General features: G+C 37.5%; 1 long non-coding RNA gene across 1 annotated transcript in view; it reads right to left on the bottom strand.

The window, feature by feature from the left end:
* The window catches only part of LOC105721544 (uncharacterized), a 39590-nt gene that overhangs the window by 20304 nt on the left and 1093 nt on the right, over nt 1-18193 (bottom strand). The window lies entirely within an intron of this gene.

The raw sequence follows: 18193 nt of genomic DNA, 5'->3' as shown, positions 1-18193 counted from the left end.
AATACCTACACTGATTTTGAAAAACGAATAATAAACTTTTATTGTGTTGAGACACCAACATTTTGCAGTTTATATTCTTATCAGTACTATGTAGTACAGTTTAGGTTATCAATCCTCTGAGAATTAATTTTGTAAAAGGTGTGATATGAGAATCTATATTTCCATATGAATGGTCAGTCTTCCCAGCACTATTTATTGTTAAGCAATTCTTTCCACACATACCTGCTGTGACTACTCTGTCATAAATCAAATTTCCAAATCCATGAAGATCAGCTCCTAGGCTTTCTATTACATCACACTGTTTAATTTTCATAACCCCATACCAACACTGCATGGTTGTAAATTCACATAACTTTGTAGCAGAGCTTGATGACCTCCACCTAATTGTGTTCTTTGAAATGTCTTGACTGTTTCTGTCTTTTACAAGTTTTGTATTTTTTTCTGCCTTTCAGCCTTATACTTTTGCCATTTCAATTTCTGGCCAGGATAGAATAATAGACACATATCCTGAAAACTACAAAAAATTTTCTGAAAGAAATTAAAGAATGCCTGAATAAATGTAAAGATACACCATGTTCATGGGTCGGAAGACTAAATATTGCTAGGGTAATGTTCCTTCTCACTTGACCTGTTGGTTAAATGCAATCACAGCCACAATGTCAGCAAACTCTTTGGAGAAATTAATAAAATGATCCTAATATGTATATGGAGAGCCAAGGGATATAGACAAGTCAAAACCAATTAGAAAAAGAAGAACAAAGCTGGAAGACATTAAGTAATTTAATGACTTACCATAAAACTACAGTCGTGGGACAGTGCAATGTTAGACTACAAAAAGATGTGTTAAACAATAGAACAGAATAGATGGTTAATAAATAAATAATAAATAAATAGACCCTTATAGACCATTTTTTTTTTACAAAAATGACTAGGTAATTCAGTGAGAAACAAGTAATGTGAATTGTTACAATTTGATATCCATATGCCAAATAAGGGCCTTTGAAATTTACCTCACACCATGTACAAAATCAACCCAAAATTGATAACTAAATGGAAGAGCTGATTAAATATAACTAAAGATAAAAGCTAAAACTGTAAAAATTCTAGAAGAAAGCAGTGAAAAATATTTGAGACCATTGACTAGGCAAAGAGATTTCTTGTAGGGCACAAAAAGCAAAGTAAATCTGTCAATTGAACTTTATCAAAATTAAAACCTTTTTCTCTTCAAAAGACACTTTTTAGACAAATGAAATGTCAAGTCACAAACTGGGAGGAAATGTTTGTAAACTGTATGTCTAATAAAACACTTACATCCAGAATATAGAAAGAACACCTATGATTCAATAATAAAAGACAGATATCCCATTTACAATTAGGCAAACTTTACAAAAGAAGATACAAAAATTGCCAATGTGCACATAAAAAGATGCAGCATTATTAGTCATTAGCTAAATGCAAATAACAACAACCTGCTATCACTACATACACACTGGAATGGCAACATTAAAAAAAATTACAGTACCACCTGCTGGCAAATAAATAAAGCAACTAGAAAGCTTAATCGTGGCTGTTGAGAATGGAAAATTGCACAGCCACTTTGAAAAACAGTTAGGCAGCTTCTAATAAAACTAAACACACCTTTACCATATGAATCAGCATTTTATCTCTAGATATTTTTCCTAGGGAAAATGTAACATATATTCACACAAAAGTTTGTACTCAAATACTTATAGAATATTTAATATATAATGCCAAAAAGTAGAAACTACCTATTTTCTTCATATGGTGAAATGTATAAATAAATTCAGTTATTTCTACACAAATAGAATACTAATCATAAATAAAAAGGAAATAATTACTGACACAGCACAAAAAAATTGATAAATCTCAAAAGCTTTATGCTAAGTGGAAAAAGTTCAAAAACAAGATGTCACAGTATATCATTATATGAAATTTTAGAAAATGAAGAAAGCAGATCAGAGACATTCAGGGGCTGGATGTAAGGGAAGAGGACTGATAGATAAAGAACATATGAGAACTTTTTGGTGTGATAAAAAATGTTCTATATCATGATTGTGGTGCTGACTACAAAACTGTATTTTTCAAAACACAATTAATTGTACATTTAAAGTTGATTAATTTTATTGTATGTAAATTATACCAAAGCAAGCTAAATTTTTTTTTTAAACTTTGGTAACTTCAATTAATTAACTAATTAATCTGTTGTCTTTCTGCCAACCAAAGCAGAGGTCATGCAGCTCTTCCTGTAAGGGACCAGATAGGATTTGTGGTCCATACGGGGTCTGTTGCAAGTATACAAGTCTGTAGTTATAGCATCAAAATAGATGATACATAAGGAAACAAGACATCATTGATGGACAGTTAAATTTAAATTTTGTATAATTTTCGTGTGTCAAAAATATTCTTTTGATTTTTTACCAACCATTTAAAAATAAAAAAATCACTTCGTTCATGGGCCACATAAAAACAGACAGTAAACTAGATTGGGTTAATGGGCCACAGTTTGCTAACCCCAAGATAGGGAATTCTCTACAATATTGAATAAAAATAACAATAATGAACAGCATCATTTTGTGCCTCATCGTGAGAAGAGGCTGTTGGTGGTTTACCATTAAGTATTATATTTATTAGAGGTTCCCTGGTAGATAGGCTAAGGAGGTTCTCTTCTATTTCTAGTTTGCTAAGAGTTTGTATCAAAATTGTATGTCAAATTTATTAATCTTTTTGTGTTTATTGAGAAGCTTATATTGTTTTCTTGTTTACTCCATAAGGTGAATTATATAAACTGATTATAATAATTAACCAATCTTACATTCCTGAAAAGTTCATTTTAGTTATGTTACATTTTCTCTTAAAAATGCATTATTAATTTAGTTTTGCTTTTTTCTCTTTTAGAACTTTTAACATCAGTGCCTAAGAATAAGTTTAACTCATAAGTTTTTCTTTCTCCTACTGTTCTTTTTCTAGTTTTTTTTTTTCATCAAAGCTAGCCTGTTATCCATTTTCCCACTCATAATATTTCATGGAAAACTGAAATTAGACTCTTGTTGAATGTTTAATGGAAGTCACTTGCATGTTCATATGGACTTAGGGTTTCTTAACTGGAAAATCAGAAATTTTGAATTCTATTTCTTTCATTGTTACAGAGCTGTTCCTTTCTTTTATTTCTTCATAAGTTAGTAAGTTGCTTTAGATGTGTCTAAAATCTATAGACAAAAATCTACCAATGTGTCTACAGTCTATATTTGTCTCTTTGAAAGAACATACATTATAGTACTTTTAGTGTAGTTTGAAAGTCTTTATTTTTTTTAACTGGAATATTTAGTGTTTTTATATTTATTGTGATTACTGACACATTTGTGTTTATTCTTTTATATTACGCTTCTGCTTGCCTCTTATGCTTCTGTTTCCCTCCTCTTTCTTAATTTCATTTGGATTAATTGATATTTATTTATTCATTCATTTATGTATTTATTCATCTTTTAAAACTCTCAGGTAAACAGAATTAGATTAATCATACTCCTTGGTTCATGACAGATTCTCGTCAGTGGTCTATGCAAAGTCTTCCTTTGACCAATTTATTTGTTTACTTGTTTATTAAGTCAATAAACATTTGAGATCTAATTATCCAATTGAAGATAAACAATATTGAAACTAACTTACCTGTGTCCTCTGTGCTACTCCTCCTGTGCTCTCTTTTTCTTGTTCCATGTTTTCCTTCCATTACCTTGGATCTTAGATTCTTTAGATTTATTTTTCGAGATTTTTTTCCTTGATGTTCTCACACTGAAATTTAACACAGCCAAAGTTACTCAATGTATTTACTCTCTTCCCAAATGTAAATGTCTTGCTGTATTAATTACAGTATCACTTCTCCCAAAGTAAACACTAACAGTATTATAGGAGTTATTAAGAAATTGTTTTAGGCAGATGTGGAGGATAAGGGGTCTTTGGTAAGGTTTTTTTTTCTGTTAAAGCAGCTCGAGAAATGTTTCTTGTCTAGCAGAAAAGTGACTTGAAGGGCCAGATCAGCAAGCTTTAATATGCAAATACTAGCCATTAGAAACTGGGTCTATCCAATATGTGATTATTGCCCTCTTCTCCTTGTCAGCCTGTGTGCTAAGCATCATGACCATCCCCCAATAACCTCACCTATGCAGAGCATCATGGTGCCCTATATTTGCATATTAAAAGGCTATGGTGGGAGGGTCAGATTTTTTGTGGGATTCATGAATGACATACCTGGTCAAAACAATCCTCTGGGCCCTATGCAAATCAGACACCAGCTCCTGCAGCCTCCTAATATAACTAACTGTTTACCACCACTCTTGGGGTTTCCTCTCTCAGCTTGGAGCCCCTTTTCCTCTGTCTCTGTAAGGGGGAGCTTCTTCCTTCTTTCTTGCCTATTAAACTCTCCACTCCTTAAAACCACTCCATGTGTGTCTGTGTCATTTTTATCTAAATCACCATGAGGCAAAGGACCCTGGTGTTAGTCAGCAGAGCCTTTTCATTTTAGTGCATTGACCAGGAAACTAAGGTGCAGCGTTCATCAGAGTGTTAAGTATGGGAGTGAGCTTAAAATCTATTCTATCATTTTAAGGTGCTACTTTTCTCTATTTAAAAATCAAATCAAATCAATCAATGGGCATCCATCAGTTGGTTAAACAGTCTTATCGTGCCTGCTGCTCTAAAGACTTGGATGTCAGACTTGCTGGTGAGAATATGGAGAACTCTCTAATACTCACGGGTCATCAGGTATGTTGGCCATGTTTTCAGTCAGTTTCCTTTCATGGGAAAACCTCGCCATCATGCAAGGCTGGGAAAAGTTCTGAGGAAACTGAGAATTTCTGGCCAGGGCACCCCTTGGCATTTTTCAAAGGCCTCCGGACCAAACCCAGCCTCCAACAGCCCATTTTGGCTATTGGCAGAGAATCTCCAACTATCCTGTCACAAAACTCTCCTTCTTTTTTCTATCTGCAGTCTCTTACTCTGTGTGTCAAATGTGTGGAAATTTAGTAAATCAGGTATACTGTTGCAATCTTCTAGGAACAGAGGGTTTCCCCACAACCCACCATGAGCCTCTCTCTCTCTCTCTCTCTCTCTCTCTCTCTCTCTCTCTCTCTCTCTCTCTCTCTCTCTCCTCTCTCTCTCTCTGCCCTTGGCCTGGAGAGTACATGGCATTTCCAGGTCTCTCTCTACTGCTTCTCTAGTGGGCACATAGTATTTCTAAGCCACCTAGAAATCTTCTTCATGAGGCACTTTTTTTATGGTAACATGTAGCTTCCTTTTGCACCACTAGAAATCAGGTTGTAAGCCTCTTCCATGAACTGAAAAATTCTGCTTTTGACAGTTAGGAGTTAAATGTCTTCCGTAGCCAAATTTTAGTCTTAATACTGTCCCATCAGCAGGAAAGTGGCCATTAGGTTCCTATGTTCCTTTAAGGCACCTATTCTGTCTCCAGTTAAGACAGTACTTAACTAGTAAGGGAATTTTAAGTCCAGAAGTTAACTGGAACCATTTTTTAAAGAGTAAATCCTTTAGCACAGGTCATAATGGCAGGATATAGAATTCAATATAGCACACCCCCTCCATTAAAAGGGCCCAATTATACAGTGTTTCCTGAGATCCATTTTATTTTTAGGGAGGCATACAGGTCTCACAAGTTTAGGAGGTCAAAGGAAAATAATAGGCAGAGGACTAGGACTACTTGGGAAAGTATGACCAGGTCTCAAAAGTCTAGTTCCTCTGGTGTCATGGTTTGGAGGGTCACGCCTACAGTCATGGGCGGTACATTTAACAGGGTGCCAGGACCCAGGAACTAGGGAAGGAAAATAGTTGGGTGGACACCCCCACTGTTTTCTTCTCCACCCTGGGTCACACAGGGAAAGCAAGGAGACTAAAAGGATGCTTTTATTCTCACTTCTCTTTCTAGATGAATAACATTGTCTTCAGCATACACTTTGCTGGACTGTATTTTAAGGCACTGAGACTCCTTTGACCCTGAGACTTTGAAGAAAAATCACTTCATATTCTATTACACAAGAGCATGGCCTTCTTACCATCTTGGGGACAGACAAATCTAGCCTGCTGGGGGAAGCCTTGATTTTAATATCCAACAGTTAGAACTTTTCTGCAGGCAGAAGCACAAATGGATTGAGGTCCTTTATGTACAGACTTTCTTTGCCCTGTGAGACAACCCAGGCCTTTACAGGTTCTATATAATCAACCAGTTCTTTTAGCAACCATGGCAGGAAAGCCCACAGGAAATAATTCCCCAGAGCTAAAGGAGGTTCTAGAGAAGCAATCTAAGACAGCTATTGAATGTCCCAACCCTTTCAGGCCCCCTCCAATTGTACCATCAGCTACTCTAGCTCCACCATCTCCAGTATATCCTCTTCTCCCTTCACTCTTATCTCTGCAGGAAATGCCTGATGGGACATGGTATGGGAGCACTTTCAACTGCCTAACTACCTTCTCTCAGGAGGACACTCTGTCCCCAGTGCCAAAGACCACTCTCCCCAAAGATAAGCTTCACACCCACAGGGTGGGAAAAGTTGACTGAGTAATGCCTCCCTCTGCTTTAAAAACAGTGAGAAAGGGCCATACTTGGGAGATCTCAGATACTGTAACATCACACTTGTAATTGCTGATAGTTCAAAGATGTGGGGGAGGAGAGCACAACAAGGGTGATCTAAAAGGATCAGAAGGCCTAGTAGGCCTTCTAGTCTAGTCAGAATCTAGTCTCTCCTTCTGGTTGGAAGTCCCAGTGAGAGTGGCATGCTTTAAGTAACCACCTTGACTATAATGTAAAGAATAACACATGAATCTTTCCAAACACGCCCCCTCATGGAATTCCAGACCCTTGTATGATGTTTGCTAATAGTAGCTGCTTACAGATCTGTGGACAAACTAGAGACATCTGGACTGACAGCTCTTGCCACAAGGATCATCTGAGTTATTGGCCACAGCATTTTATGTCTCTAATTTTTCAAAACTCCATTTGTTAGGTGGACCCTTCTCACTTGGCATGTCAAATACCAAACAGTATTATAAATGACTATGCTAAATATGGATAACCTTATCCCAAGGATGCCCTTATTACATGTAAAGAAGGGAAACTTCTAAGATATGAGAAAAATCTGCTGGTGTCTCTCACAAGCCACAACTTAGAATTGTCCCTTCAAGGAATGGGGCTATATATATTTTTTGTGGCTCCTGAAGTCATTTAATCCTCCTAATGCATTGGAAGGGAACTTGTACTATAGTAGCAGTAGTTTCTGACTTATATTTTTTGAATTCTACTGAGATGGCAGTATCATCTGGGAACATCCCCAATGTAGACTCTTTTCTAGAAACAACACTATCTCAAATATACTGGACAAAGAGGTCTTTCATTTCTATACCCTAATACGTAGATTTAACTGAAAGGGCAGACTGGGGAAGGCATGCATATGAAAATCCCATATTAAAAAAACCATGGATGCAAAATTATATAGCCAGAGGTCTATTCCAGCTTATGGGCATCCTCTCCTTGAAAGATCAGTTCTTAATACCTCTATTATGATGTAATGAGGATGGAAGGGCACTATAGGTGCCACAGAGGTACAACAACAATCTATAGACTCTTTAGCCTCAGTAGTAGCACAAGATAGACAGGCCTACGATGTCCTTACAGCTGAAGTAGGAGGAACCTGTGCACTTCTAAATGAAAAAATGCTGCTTCTGGATTAACACCTCTAGTAAAGTAGAGGAAAATCTACTGGTACTCAAAGATCAAATCAAAATTATTGACAGGCTAAGATAAAGTGCAAGCTTCAGCCCCGAGTGGGTACAATCCCTCTTTCATGAATTCCAGTCTTCTTTATGGCATTGGTTAGCTCTTTTATTAAGCCCCTTCTTGCATTAATATTTGGATCTTCTATACTCAGTACTATAACTCGAATTGTTTCCTCTCATCTAGAATCAATCAAACTACAAGTGGTCCTGCAAAGAGAAGCACATATTGACATGTCATTCTTCCAAAGACTCTCAGATTGACCTCAGGAGGAGCCCTAGCTACTGTTCCCACTCGATGCCCCTTTTCAGCAGGAAGTAGCCAGAAGGAGTTGTCACCCAAAACCCCCTAACAGCAGTTAGGGCGACATTTCCTCAGGGGAAATATTATAGGAGTTATTAAGAATGTATTTTAGACAGATAGAAAAGGTAAGGGGTCCTTGGAAAGATTTTCTTTCTTTGAAAGCAGCTCCAGAAACATTTTTTGTCTAGCAGAAAAGTGGTTGGAAGGGCCAGGCCGGCAAGCTTGGATATGCAAATGCTGGCCATTAAAAATTGGGTCCAGCCAATATGGTGATTCCTTCACTCTTCTTGTCACCCCATCTGCCAAGCATAATGGCCACCCCCAGATAACCCCACATGTGCAGGACATCATGGTGCCCTGCATCTGCATATTAAAAGGATAGGGTATGAGGGCCAGATTTTTTGCAGCTACGTGAATGACATACCTGGTCAAATCAATCCCCTGGGCCCTATTCAAATCAGACACCACCTCCTCCAGCCTCCTAATATAACTGACTGTTTCCTCCACACTCAGAGTTTCCTCTCTCTCTGCTTATAGCTTCCCTCCCTCTCTCTCTATATGGGGAGCTTCTTTCTTCTTTCTTGCCTATTAAACTCTCTGCTCCTTAAAACCACTTAAAACCACTCCACGTGTGTCTGTGTCATCTTATCTAAATCAGCACGAGGCAAGGGACCCTGGTGTTCCCTCAGTCATCGGAGTCGTATCAATAGTTGTCAGTGTTTACGTTTTGCCTTGTTTCTTAAAGCTACAAACTAGACATTATAATTATTGTTTTACACAGTCAGTTTTGTTAGGTTTACCTAGATCATTATATTAGGGGTAGAAGGCACCTGAGTTACCTGGCAGAAAATCCATACATGCCTGCAGCAACCACAATTCTTGCCCCCTCAGAAGAAAGATTTCAATTGAGGGGCATAAGGCAGAAAAGGAAACTGAGGCAAGTATCAGAGCAGGAGTTATTAAAAAGCTTATTTAAAGGAGTTTAATAAAAATATTTAAAGCAGGAAAGAAAGGAAAGTACACTTGGAGAGAAAGTTTCCCCAAGAAGGAAACATGAAGGACAGATGCAGTACTTAACCTTGATCCTAGGACTTTATGTTCTGTCCCACCTCTGCTTCTTGAGCACCTTTCCCATGATTCTTCCCTTAGGGTGGGCTACCCTCAGGCACAATGCCCTCCTTATGCTTGGTGAGCCTACACAGTGTGTTTAGGAAGAGTTTTTCTCTGTTTGGGAAATTCCCTTTCCCAGGCGCCTGTGTTCAATTAACACTTCAGTGTGACAGCTGTGGGCCATCAGAAGGTTGTCTCTCCCTGGTGCTGGCTGCTAAATTATCATTTCGAGAAAGGCAATATGATGACTGCTGAACCATCAACTGATGATGATCTGACAATCCTGGTGGGTGTTTGGAGGGAGCCCACACCTGCCCGGCTTAGGCTTGTCTAACTGCCTGTAACAATTACAACCATCTCTGCACTCACTATTTCTTCTTGTCTCTAAGATCTATCCATTTGACATGATTGTCCTTCTTCCTGAAGGGCATTCCATAGAATTTTCTTTTGTGAAAGTCTTTCAGTGGTAAACATTTTATCTCTTCTTTACCTCTAAAGGTCATCATTTCCTCTTTATTTTCAAAAGCTCCTTTTTCTGGATGTAGAATTCTAGGTAAACAAATACTTTCTCTCAACACACTAAAGGTATTATTTCACTTCTTTATGACATGTTTTTGTGAGTATGACTTATATTTTGCAATTTTGAGATTATATTTTTGCAGGGACATTAATGAAGCTGGAAACCATAATCCTCAGCAAACTAACACAAGAACATGAAACCACACACTGCATGTACTCACTCACAAGTGGGAGGTGACTAATGAGCACACATGGACACAGGGAAGGGAGGGGAACAAAATACACACCTATGCCTGTTGGGGAGTGGGGAGCTGGGAGCAAGGGGAGGGAGAGTATGAGGACAAATGGCTGATGCATGTGGGGCTTAATACAGAGGTGACAGGCTGATAGATGCAGCAAACCACCATGGCACACATTTATCTGTGTAACAAATCTGTACATGTATACTGGAACTCAAAGTAAAATAAAATAAAAAATTTTTAAAAGTCAGCTTTCAGTCTTACAGATCCTCCTCTGTAGAAGGTTATTCATTTCTCTCTGGCTGACTTTCTGATATGTCTTTGATGATCTGCAGTTTCATCTGATATGTCTAGTTGTTAGTTTGTTTTGATTTACCCTGCCTGTATACATTGGACTTAAAGCATGAGGGCTTGGGAGCTTTAAAAAATTCTGGAAAATTATCAGCTATTCTCTCTTCAAATGTAGTTTTTTCCTTCATTCTTTTTTTTTATCTGTTTCTAAAAGTCTGCTCATATATATGTTGGATCTTCTCGCTCTCTACTACAGGTCCACCATTCATATTTTTCATTTTCTTGTTTCATTTTCCTTTGGGTTGTATTCCAGATAGTGTTTTCGGATCTTACTTCCAGTTCATTAATTCTCTCTTTGCTTTATCTAATCTTCTGTTTTACCAATCCATTATTTTTTTAAATTTTAATTTACCATACTTGTTATTGCTAGAAGTCTGTTTCTTTTAAAGTTTAATCATTTTTAATAGTCTCATTTTCATTGCTCATTTCAAGCCTCTCTTTTATTGTTTAAAACAAAATAAACATCCTATTTACAATCAGTGTCTGATATTTCTCATCCGTGAAATCTTTGAGGTTCTAATTCTAACTCTCACTGTGCCTTTTTGTTGCCATTTCTTGTGATTTCTTTTTTAACATGAGTTTCTCATTATCTTTGGAAACTTTACCAATAGAAACCCTTTGAGACCTGTGTTAAATTTCTGATCGCTGAAAGAGATTTCTGTATGCTTCTGCCAGTTGCCTGGTGGTATTACCCACCTGGAAATCACTTTAAAATTAATTCTCCACTTGAGCTTCAGTTTTTAACATGCAAGTAGCAACAAATTGACATGTAAGCTTGATGCTATGATTTCTCAGGAGCAAATTTATTTTCCCTCTACCCAGTGTCAAAGTCAATCCAACCTATTTTACATGCTGCCCCCTTCTCTTCCTGAGCCTTATTTATCATTCACCCTAATCTGGAGATCATGACCCATTGATATTCAGAGTTTTGCAAGAGTCTCCTATTACAATCCCCACTTTTGTTGAATTGCATACTTCGTGTCCTTTCTCTCATGCTTAGAGTGACTATATATCATTCCAGATACTTTTGAGAATAGAAGTGGGTACGGTGATAGACTGGACAAAGAAAATGTGGCACAGATACACCATAGAATACTACGCAGCCATAAAAAATGATGAGTTCGTGTCCTTTGTAGGGACTTGGATGAATCTGGAAACCATTATTCTCAGCAAACTGACACAAGAACAGAAAACCAAACACCGAATGTTCTCACTCATAGGCGGGTGTTGAACAATGAGAACACGTGGACTCAGGGAGAGGAGCATCACACACTGGGGGCAGTTGCAGGGGGCTAGGGGAGGGACAACAGGGGGTGGGGAGGGATAACATGGGGAGAAATGCCGGATATAGTCAAAGGGGGAATAGAGCAGCAAACCACCTGGTTATGTATGCACCTATGCAACAACACTGCATGACCTGCACAGGTACCCCAGAACCTAAAGTAACATAATAATAATAATAATACTTATATCAGGACAATTGGCATTATCTAGTACTATCCTGGGAAAACCAAGATGTACATTCATACTACACATCCCAACACATATATCAAGATGTAGGGGGGAAAGCCACCAGGATTTTGAAGAGACTGTTGGGAAATTGGTGCTTTTGCTGCCTGCTGACTTCTGGATTTCTCATCTTTATATTTATTTTTTCCATTTATGGATTCTTTAGTTCCTTCCCAGCTCAGTGAGCATTTTTATAGATATTTATGAAAATATTTTACTTAGCTATTTTCATTGTTTTCAACTAGAAGGTTATGCAGTAGATTTAATCTAACGTGTTACCAGAAGCAGAAGTCTTTTCTCTCATCATCAAAGGCAATACGAAGACTCAATTTAGGCATGAATTTTCTGTACTCAGCTATTGGTCAACTAAGAATTGGGATTTAAAAGGCCAGTACTTCTCATTCTAAAAGAGGCTCATTTTTGCTGTTATTCTATGTGTCATAACTTCTAGTGTATTATTGGGTGTTGGGAGCACAAATATATGTGTGATCATGTGTTGGAGAACTTCATAATCTGAGGAGGAAAAAAAAAACACATTGACATGGAAGAGTGATAATCCAAGTCCTGCATGATAAAGTGCCCAAGTGCTTCAAGAACACACACAACAAAAGATGAAACCGCCTACTCTGAGCTAAGTAGTTGGAGAAGGAGCCACAAAAACTGACTTTATCAGTGCTTTCACAAAAGGTTAAAACTTGAATAGGGGATTTAACATTGAACTTGTGTTAATTCTTTAATATGAATGCTGTCTGGCTTGTTGTTTGAGCATCTCTTATGGGGAATATGTAGATGTTTTTTAGCTTTCTTGGTGTAAGATTTCATATGTTTACAGTGTTGCCTCTGATAATAAGATAATATTAAGTATATTATACCAAATACCATCTTACTGTTTATCTCCAAGATGATTTAAACAGATAAATGGGGCATTTAACCATGTACAATCAGCACCCTACTATACTTGTATATACTTAAAATACACTTTAGGGTTTGGATTTAGATAGTTACATAAGTTCCTGAAATGCACTCTTTGGGTGCACGCCTTAGAATACAAATAGATAATGACAACATGTAATGGCAAAAAGAACTAGACAAATATTTTGTTGACTTTTGATAAGTAAATGTAGCATAAAAGACACTCAACTAAAAGGGACATATGAGTAATCTGGTTAGTTTGCAAGAATGTCATACTTTTGAAAGTAGAACTGTTTCATTATTAAGATTTATATCTTAAGGTCATAGCACAGCACTTTGCACATAGTAGGGGTTCAAAACATGCTGATGTTAGTTTACTTGAATAGATGTTAAAACTGATACTGTGATCCTAAACACATAAGCTATGCATTCCCCTGTTTTATAAGTTTCTGTGCTCAACAAATAAATACACTAAATGAATAATATTTTCTGCATCTGTATTTTATTTTTCAAATGTTTGTGGAAGCTATTGTGATTCATAAAAGTTATTTACAAGCATTAATGTAGTATTAGCAAGCATTTTCAGAAAGAAAAACAATGTGTTCAGGCTGTAGGAATATTTCTAAATCATAGAAAACAAATTGTTATTATGTAATCATAAAAAATATATTCACATGTCATATATGCAGAGACGTAATAAGAAAGAAGAAATATAGCAACTCTAAGAAACGTAGTGGTTTAAGTGCACTTTAAAAAAATCGTCTCCTCAAAAACCTCTGAAATGCCTGTAAAATAAAAATGAGAGAATGCTTCACCTGAACTGAAATCAGCAAATAATTCTGGCCTCATAGTCCTAGCCTTTAAGGCTTTCTTCTAAATATCAAACAGTTAAAATAAATGGAAAGAGGATGCCAAGAGTACCCACAATTCCCTGGTGCAAACCTTGTATCAAATTGTAGGCAGTTAGTGGAGGGCATTAGAAATAGCTCCACTAAACTACCATGGCTCAATAACTAAGAGCTCTTTTTTGTTCTTTAACAGTCGTTCTTTTAGAGCCTCTTGGTGTGTTTTAAGGATGTCTCTGAGAGTCTTGCTGGTTTTTTGAAATTTTCTTAGGTTTCATACAGGGTTTTTGTTTCCCCAAGTGCTTTCTTTTGGTGTCTCTGATTCCTGTTGCTGGATCTCCCCAGTTGCTGTGTAATTCATGGCTGTCCATGTTGATATTTAAGAGTAAGGCACTAAGAAGCTGAGTTGGCAAAGCAGGTCAACTGGTGGGTGCCGTTGTAAAGTGGGCAGGCTGAGTTGTTTCTCAACTGTTGGTATCTAAATGGTTTCTCCTTTTGTGAAAAGCAGCATAGTATAGTGGTTCTATACATGGGCTCTGGAGTCAGACTGCATTTATAAAGAAAGCAGTTAAAACACAGCCCAACACATCACTAGTGCTATATAAGCTGTATCTATCGTTGCTGTATTTTCCATTTCCCTAGAGAAGAAATCTATAATGTTCTGGCAGAAAAGGTAAGCATGAACTGCCAGTGTTATCAGAGCCAAGAATTTCTATCCAAAATTTAGGACCTCACCTTTGCCCTTCCTTTGATTATATTTATTGTCCTCAGGTCAAGAATCTTTCTGCTCCTTCTTCCAGCCTCTCCAGAATGAGAAACCAAGAATTCTCCTCGTGTAGAAGAGAGGTAATTATTGATTTGCACAGGACAAGGGAAGATATCTAGGGGTGTAATTGTTTTTTATTCAGACTTTAAATGAAATTTCCTATTGTCAGTTTACTTATAATCCTCTTTCAGACGTAATTGGCAGCCCTAATTTCTGAATATTTTGGAGTTTAGCAGAATGTATTACTCTGTCTCTGGGTTCTCTCCACTACCAGCATTGGGTCCCCTTTGTTTCACCATTTATCCATAAGCTTTAAGCTTTTAATATCTTTAGAGTTATATTAAAATGGGAGAGTTCCCTGACCCTCTCATGGGACTTGTAACAGGGTTGTGGCTTGTTTGCTCAACTTTCATGTGCTCCAACCACTTATAGGAGGGGGTGCATGAAGATGGGCAGGTGCAGGAGCCAGGGCAAGTGTTTTTGGGTTCCAGTCCTACAGTAGCATCTAGGGATGTGTTACAATTAATGCTCTTTTAGCAGTTGCCATCCACAGACAGCTAAGTATTAAACCAGCTCAGTGGAGAGTCAGGATGACAGCCTTTTAAACTCTGCCCTCTTGGTACTCAGGTCCTTGTCTGGTGTCCAGGAAGAATCAGGGCTTACAGATTTGAAGGATGGTGAATGCAGGGATTTTGTTATATGATAATGGTGGTTCTCAGTGGGATGGATGGGGAGCTGGAAAGAGGATGGAGTGGGAGGATGATCTTCCCCATGAGTTCAGCCATCTGGTGGTAAATTGTCTTTCCAACCAACCCCAGCCAAATTCCTCTCAATGTCAAGATGCTCCTCTCTTCTCCCCTTCTCTTCTGTGCTGCTCTGCTGCCCTTCTGCTCTTCTACTCATGGAGTGTGGGGTTTGGGGTTTTTATGGCTACAGGATGGGGAGCCATGGCAGGCCAAACTGGCTTTGGAAAAAGCAACATTTGGGCATGAAAATGGGCATACCTGTTCTCATTTAGGGCAATAGGTCCAGTCTTGAGGGTGGAGCCCTTTCCAGGGTCCCTGCCCTCCTACCTCCTGTTCATATCAATATTACCATTGTTATTTTAGTATCATTTTAGGAAAGAAGAGTCATGGTTAAACTGTCATGTTTAAATTGAAGTCTCTCACACTTTAGACAGATAGATGGTAAACAGCATTAATGAGAAAGGCAGGAGGCATTCTACATAGCTTCTGCTCCCTCACCTGGTATAGATCACAGTGGAATATAAGGGAGAGCCTCTCCCACTGGTAACAATGAAACTGGATCAAATACATTAATCAAATGTTTCCAGGGATGATAGATAGAGCAATACTGCAAGCCCACAATCATCCTGCCTCTCTGGCTCATGGTCTGGCATGATTTCCTGACCACAGCATAAAAATCTGGAATCAAAACAGAACACAATGGTCCCTTTGAGCTGAGGAGGCAGAGGTCAGTGTTCAACATAAACTGTCTGAAAGATTTAAAGCAGGGCACCAAGAGAGAGGGAAGCATGGGCAGAATAGGGAAAAATTATCTGATTTCTGTGCCAAGGGCTGTGTTTGCAGGGAGAGACTACTTAAGGCTAATCAGAAAGAAGCTATGGTAACAGAGACACTGGTGATCAAGCAGTGACTGAGACATTAGAGTTCTGGCCTACAAAGAAGAAAAATAATCTCATTAACACCCTACTAGCTTACCTACCGGAGAGAGCAGAAATAAAAGACCATGCCTTAGAGTAAGCCCTACTCTAGATCTATTTTGGGGAAAAAAAGGCTAAAACCAAACCTAAGCAAGACCACAAGAGAAACTGAATTTGATAATTGGATTTTATTGTATTAAAAGTGTTTGGTAAACATCTTGGGCTTCTCACAAATATGTTCTTAAAAATCACAAAACCAAGCCAACACAATTTCAAGGTGATTAGTAAGTAAATGATCTCTCTACTATGAAAAAAAAAAACCCGAAGTCTTCAGAGATAATAGTAGAATCTCTACAATGATTTATTCATAATATCAGTAAAAAGATAGTAGATACAAAAAACAGAAAAGCGTGTGCCATAGCTAAGGAAAAAAAAATCATTAGAAATCAAAAAGTGGGCAAAGGATATGAACAGACACATCTCAAAAGAAGACATTTATGTGGCCAACAAACATATGAAAAAAAGTTCATCATCACCCGTCATAAGAGAAATGCACATCAAAACCACACTGAGATACTATCTCATGCCAGTTAGAATGGTGATTATTAAAAAGTCAGGGAATGACAGATACTGGAGAGGATGTGGAGAAATAGGAAACTTTTACACTGTTGGTGGGAGGGTAAATTAGTTCAACCATTGTGGAAGACAGTTTGGTGATTCCTCAGGATCTAGAACCAGCAATCCCATTACTGGGTATATATCCAAAGGATTATAAATCATTCTACTATAAAGACACATGCACACATATACTTATTGTGGCACTGTTCACAATAGCAAAGACTTGAAACCAACCCAAATGCCCATCAGTGATAGACTGGGTGGCACATACACACCATGGAATACTATGAAGCCATAAAAAGGATGAGTTATGTCCTTTGCAGGGAAATAGATAAAGCTGGAAACCATCATTCTCAGCAAACTAACACAGGAACAGAAAACTGCATACTGCATGTTCTCACTCATAAGTAAGAGTTGAACAATGAGAACACATGGACACAAGGAGGGGAACATCACATACTGAGGCCTGGTGGGGTGTGGGGGTCAAGGGGAGGAATAGCATTAGGAGAAATACCTGAGGTAGATGACGGGCTGATGGGTGCAGCAAACCACCGTGGCACATCTATACCTATGTGACATACCTGCATGTTCTGCACATGTATCCCAGAACTTAAAGTATCATAAAAAAAAGAAATTATAGAATCAAGAAATAAAATAACTGAAATTTAAAGTTCACCTATTGAGCTTAACAGGAAATTGGAGATAATAGAAGAAACAATTAACTAAATAGATCTGAAGAATAGAGAGTCATAAGATTGAAAAGACATGAACGAAGTCTCAGTGACCAGTGCCACTACATTGAGCTGTGCAACATAAATGTAACTGGAGTTTCATGAGAAGAAGAGTGAAGATGGGACAGAATACGTATTTGAAAAAATAATGCCTAAAAATTTTCTGAATTTGATGAAAAAGATTACATTATAAGATTCAAGATTATTAATAATTCTTAAGCATTATAAATACAAAGAAAATTATACCTAGGCACAGAATAATCAAATTGCTTTAAAACAGCAATAAAGAGAAAATCTTGAAAGAACAAGAGGATGAAGAAAACATATTACATACAGGAAATAATGAAAGGACTTACAGCTAACTTTTTATCAGAAACAATAGAAATGAACGGATAATGGAACAACATCTCTGAAGTGCTAAAATTAAAAGTGGCAATCCTCTATCCAGTGGCATTTCTATGTTCAGTGAAAACATCTTTCTTAAAAAAGTTAAATTATGACATTTTCAGATAAATAAATGCTGTGAAAATTTCTCTTCAGCAGATCTGCATTATAATAAATACTAAAGAATGTTTTTTGGCTGGAGGAAAATGGTATCAGATGAACACTCTTATCTCCAGGAAGAAATGGCAAGTATGGTATTGGTGAATAAGTAGGAAACTATAGAAGATTATATCTTTTCTTATTGTAATTTTCTTAAAGGAAAACTGACTAAAGTAAAAATATTAACAATGCAAACTAGAGTTATAATATGTTTAAACGTACAAGTTTTGACAGCAATAGCACAGAAGTTAGAGTGAGTAAATGGCATAATACTGTTGTAATGTTGTTA

This window comes from Aotus nancymaae, unplaced genomic scaffold (assembly GCF_030222135.1).
Source record: "Aotus nancymaae isolate 86718 unplaced genomic scaffold, 86718_ANA_hifiasm-v0.15.2.pri h1tg000048l, whole genome shotgun sequence".
Classification (NCBI taxonomy): domain Eukaryota; kingdom Metazoa; phylum Chordata; class Mammalia; order Primates; family Aotidae; genus Aotus; species Aotus nancymaae.
This window is presented reverse-complemented; position numbering and strand designations above follow the sequence as displayed.